This window comes from Mchenga conophoros, linkage group LG16, assembly GCF_057382185.1.
Source record: "Mchenga conophoros isolate Kocher_MC1m ecotype Shallow Benthic linkage group LG16, M_conophoros_male_GT1.1, whole genome shotgun sequence".
NCBI lineage: Eukaryota > Metazoa > Chordata > Actinopteri > Cichliformes > Cichlidae > Mchenga > Mchenga conophoros.
In genome coordinates this window covers 8754950-8761113 of record NC_140541.1, presented here as the reverse complement: position 1 = coordinate 8761113, position 6164 = coordinate 8754950, and positions in this window count along the sequence as shown.

Here is a 6164-nt window from a genome sequence, read left to right as displayed (position 1 = left end):
TTTATTGCTCTTGTTTGCTTTACATGATGAATGAAATCAGAGCTGCAGGCTTCTGTAACTGTAACTTCGGTCGTTGCTGTGCTTTTTGGAAGTCGAATTTCCCAGAGGAACCCACCCGAGGGATTAATAAAGTTCTATCTTATCTTATCTTATCTTATCTTCAGTCTTGGACTGGGGTCATGGAGTGACAGAGGCCGTGATTTGTTCTATTTTTAAGATGACAAAATACAAATAATTAATAAAATACTTCATAGAGTCGCTTTGTGCTTTTTAGGTTTCAATTTAAACACATTTATTCCAGTCTGTCAGAACAAATGAATCTGAAGATCACAATCAGAGAGCTAATTATTAGCTGTTTGTCCAAATGTAAAATCACTTCCAGAGGCCCATTTCCGAATTACCTTATGTAACATGAGGTTTTGATAATTCTTGGTTAACTTAGAGAAACTTGGAGAAACACTTTTTTCCAAACTTGGACAGAAATGTCTTGTCATAATGGGACAGACAGCAAAACTGGAACCCAATGTTAGACTTCGAGGTTTGAATTTTGGGGGAAAGATTTCACGAGATGTTTACTTGCTAGGTAAACTTCCAGGATTTTTGCCCTTCCATCCACCCCCTTTTTTAAATTTAAACCTGAACAACACAAAAGTCATAAGATGACAAAAAGTAGGATAAATACACCCCCTCCCCCCAGCCCTCCCTTAATTGAACTGGTTTTATGGTGTAAACACAATAAAAAGTAAGACACTTTGTTTTTTTAACAAATGCAAATTCTACAAACTTTAAACTCAGTTTAATCAGAATTTTATCAGAAGCACAGTCTGGGTTTGATCTGCCACTTAACCTCAACAGCACTACATTCAGTTGTCACACATTACTCATCAAATAGACTCATTAGGCTGACATTTTTAAAAGTCATGGTCAGATGGAATTCATATATCTTCTAATAAAAGTAGAATGACAAAAACAAAATATGCATGAAGTCCAGAACTTGCTTTTTTTCAGATATTTTAATCCGCCGTCGTGAGTGCTTGTAGTTGGCTCAGTTATAAAGATCATAAGGATCATTCTCAAGTGTTTTCCTTTTTAGGCTATCCTCAGTTTTATGTATGTATGTTTTTTTTCCTCCTCCTTTGTCATTTCCCATACTGCCGGCTTCCTGTTTGTTGCTCTTTGACATTCAACCCTCCGCAGTTCACTCCCTCACGCTGCCTTCCGACAGCAAATATTAAAAAGTGGCGCTGACTCAGAGTTACTTCATAACCACATCAAGAAATAATTAAAATGACACGGCTGTGTTAGTCTTGCACCTGGGAGTCAAACATCTACCGCAAACACTTTCTGCACAATTACAAGAACTGAGGATTTACAACACTGTGCGATGCATGATATTGATGGGTGGAATTTACAGCTCAGTGTGAACTTCCTTTGAGCACAGTGAGCAAACATACAAAGAGAAAAATGCGGACTTAACGAAATGTGTACTTCAAATACTTTTAAGTAAATGTGAAGGGATGCACATTTGGGTAAATGGAGGTTGTAATTAATGGCCTTATATAGACCTTTTTACATAATATTACTCAAATGATAATTATTTTACAAAGAAACTCCTTTAATCTCAGTGCTAAATTTTAGTGGTCCTGAATAATTTCTGAAGGATTAATAGTGATGTCTAGTACCCAATGAGAGCCATAGTACACACAGTGTTGGGGAGTAACGGAATACATGTACCGCCGTTACGTATTTAAAATACAAAATATAAGTAACTGTATTCCGTTACAGTTACCGTTTAAAAAGGTGGTATTTAGAATACAGTTACTTTGTTGAAATAAATGGATTACACAGCAGTACTTCCCTGTTTCATTTTGTCGCGGGTCAGGACTGTTTGGGTTTTGTTTGACAGCTACGTTCTGTTGTTCCAGGCGGCAGCGTTGCGGTTGCCATGGTTACAGGGTGACGCTCTCTGTCTGCGTGTTTCCTGGGTGAGAGAGCACCTTTTTGTTGTTGTTGTTGTTGTTGTTGTGCTAAGCTAATAGGCAGAATGCAGAATGTAGCCTCATGGGCAGTGTAGTCCGTGTTGCAGGGAGAATGGACTGCCATACTCGTTATGTGTCTGTGAGCGCGAAAAGGGAGAAAAAGGGAAAGCACGAGCTGTCATCGAGCAAAAACGGGAGCTGGAAGCATGTAAATATAATAATAACCACTGCAGTCAAGAAGAGTGCCTGACGAGCCCAGTTGTAAATAAGCTATTAAGACTCGACTGTACGCTGTGTTCGTGTTTTCCTCCGAAACAATAAGTTCCGTTGGAGCAGCCTTTCAACGCCTCTCTCTGTCTCTCGCAAGCAAAGTTGACCCAGACAACAAAGTAAAGCTATTTTTCGGCTACGAGCCGACAGGGACCCCGCCGTATTAGTCAGAGGTCCCTTTACTACAGTTCGGAGCCGCGGACCTTCAGTAATAGTAATAAATCACACAGCAATAGTACATTCACGTAGTTGTAAACAGCATGATAATATGTTAAGTAATCCAAAGTATTCAGAATACGTTACTCTCATTGAGTAACGTAACGGAATACATTACAAAATACATTTTGGGGCATGTAATCTGTAATCTGTAGTGGAATACATTTTAAAAGTAACCTTCCCAACACTGAGTACACATGTCAGTTTCTAAAAGCTTAGCCTAAGGCATAATTATATTAAATAATGATATATTGATGATATTTAAAAGCTTTAGTCATAGAATAAAAGCTGAATTGTTTATTTGGGACTCGTGTCAACTAAAAAAACAACAAGAGACATCCTCAAATCTGCCTGTGACATTAGCAAAAATCTGCCTAATGGGGTGGTTTTGCCACACAGCAGTTGTCCAGTGAGAATTTTGGATAAAAATCTTTATATTTGATCAATCTATTGTAATAAAATAAGCAAATTCACATGTCTTTTAAAATTTTTAAAAACATTTGAACATTTAAGGTTATAAAAAGGTCTGACACCCACACAAATTTCTTTAACGTACAGCTTTACCTACATATAAACATGTCTTTTAATATTAATATGAATCTATCTACATTATATGGAAATGTAAATGATATTCCTGTTTCATTGTGTGTACTTATCTGTAAACCATGTAATCAGTAAAATCCTTTGGTGGAGACCGTATTAGATTGTTGGATGGTGCTTTGTGTGTCTCTTACGCTTAACCTTTTTCTTATTGTCTTCTAACTGGCAAACAGAGGATGCAGTCTAGTAGAGTTGTTGTAATAAAACTTCCTTGACGTTAAAGGTCTGTTTGTTCAGTGTCAACATCTTTGACCGGGTCTGTGAAACTCAGAACCATCAACCAAACTAAAACTGTGACAATGGTGAAACGTTTTCTCCTATAGGAGGTCATTCTGATTGAAACCACCCCACCTTAAACAGCTGATGGATAATTTGCAGTGACTGCTGAGTAGGAAACCTTTCTAAAGGGGCCCCACTCCAGCTTTGTGCAGCAGCTCATTGTCTTACTCGGGCTCACTATGAATTCAAACTGTAAATGTAAAGTTTTACAGCTCGATTTGAAGTTATTTTCGATACTGATGTTAGTATTTTCAGCTATTTCGCTATTTCATCACCGTGGCTGGCTCAGTTAGCATTACCTCTGCTCGCTGGGCTCAGACTGGACCTTTGGTAGTTATTATATACACACATGATTCATATTCTTAATGCTACAGTGTTTTATGTATTATTTAATAAATATTAGTCAATGTCTGTAATAATATCAAACTGGATTGAAACTAGTGTTGCTGAAGCATTGCAGCTAAATGTTGCCAAATCAGCTGTATATTTTGCTTACATGTCCTCTTCCTCCTTCCACAAGTGCAGTCGTGTTGCAGGCTACAATCAGTCTGTTCTGATGCCAAACCAAGCAGCAACCTCAGGCTGACAAATTAAAGTGCCAAAGAGCTTTATAGTTCATGTTTCCTTTTGCATAACAACTCTGCGGGGGGTGAAGTTTGCTACCTGAACGCTCGAGTTAACTGACAGGTGTCCAGATGCAGGCATCTATAGACTGAACTGGATCTCTCCATCATGTTTGTGCCTATTGAAGCATTTTATTGATACAACCTGCTGAGAGCAGGAGTGCCCCCAGAATCTTTTCACAGGGGTGGAACACCAAAAACAGAATTGCTGTTTTCAAATTTAGGTTACATGAAAAATATGACAAAAAAGACAGAAAGAGAATAATGATATAAATAGTTTATTTCCTGCTATTAACGTTGATATCACTGAAAATAGGTACATATAAAAACCAAATAAGATTTGGAAATCTAGAATAATCTGCTTTAATTGGCTGAATGATTGATTGACTGGAGGTCCCAACCACTGCTTTAATGATTCTCAGCAGAGGTGAGCAGAAGCATCTTGAGAGTCACTCTCCCAGAATGGAGTCAACTTTAAGAGCAAAACTTGGCCAGGAAAGACAAATAAATATTAGAACATGCAAGAGTGTGAGCGGTCATCCCGGTCAGGGATTTGAACCAGGTTTTCTGCAATTTTATTAAATTACTACCAACATAGGACTGTCTTGCCGGTTAGGGTGGCCAGGAAATTTTGAATGGTGGCCAGTGCCCCACCTGACTGTGTGTGGTGTGTATTTCAGTTTGGGTGAGTGAAATTGTAGTAATTTCTTAGACTTTTACTTAAGCATTCATCTTAATAACATTAATAATTAGGATTAATCAGCAGATATGTAAGAGTGCAATGCACCCCTACTGTACAGTGATGCAGCTTTCTAACAAATCTTGCTAGTGTTAGCTGATAACATTCTTTCTAATCTGTTGTCTAAATATGGTCACTTCTAGCTCCACAAACACAGAAGCCAAAAAAGCTACGTTTCATCATGATGGAGAGGCCAAAACCAACAGGTGATATCACCTTGGTAACAATCTCCTAGGTGGTTGCATGTCAAACAAGCGTTTTGCCCACAGACTGCTGTAACAGAGATGTCTGTAAAGTAGTTGATGCGACACTTCTATCTGCAATCAAAACAGTGCTTTTTATTTTGTTATGAACTTTTAAGTAATGGAGGTTTCAAATATGCAAAAGCACACTAGCATAGAGAAAAGTTAGTTTTTTCATGATGAGCGAGGTCAACACTAATGAGACTATAAGAGATTAGACTACATTTTCTAAGCCCCAATGTTTTCTTGGCGCAGCATATTTCTTCATATGCATATCTGTAAGATGCAAATCCAAAGCATCTTTTTTTTTCATTGTAAACACAAGCTCTGCAAGGTCAGTTATGTTGCAGACATAGTTTACTAGTCTCTTTTCTTTAGCTGTGAAAGGACTCCAAAAACCTCAATAAGAAAATGAGCACTGGGTTACTTAGTGCAGAAATCTGGCAGTGTGTCTAACAGGGGAGTGCAGTACATGAGTGCTGCGCTCTTGGGTCCAGTGGCTGAAGAGTGATGGGAGATAGATGATCTTTTGGCACGACTAACAGGAGGCCTCAACCCATCACTCACCAGTGGCTTTGTTTCCACTTCAGGGCCAAACATTCGTAGCAGGATTCATTTGATTCACGTTGTTCCTGTTTTTGTGTCTGTTCTTCTGTAGATCAAGTTAATAATGCACAAATGGAAGGAAGATACTTAATTACAGTTTTAGTTCTCTCGACCATGTCTTTGCCATTTTGTGTTTCTGATCCCCAACAGTTTAAAGAAATGTTTTTAGAAATTTTGTTAGAAATAAATGTTTTTTTATGCTTAATAAAAATGGAATAGAATGACTTTATTGTCACTATACATACAGATGTATCTCATTGTACAACTGTACAGTGACAATAAAGGGATTCTATTCTATTCTATTTTTATTACACCTTTTTTAAAAAGCTGATTGAATTTGTTACTTTTGTCTTACAAATCATATTAAGCTCACCAGCAGAAAACACAAGATTTTTTGACTTATTGCAAACTACATTGGTTCTTTGTTAACTGGTAACTAGGCAACAATAACAGTCCTGTGCTTTTCAGCTGAAATCTTTTTCAGGGCGACCAAAGGCTAGCCTGTAAATTTAAATTATATGTTCTTGTTTGTTTTTTTGTTATGATTTTCCTATTTTTTTTATTTTGAAAAGGCTACATAAATTATTTTGAGAAATATCTTTATTTGCTT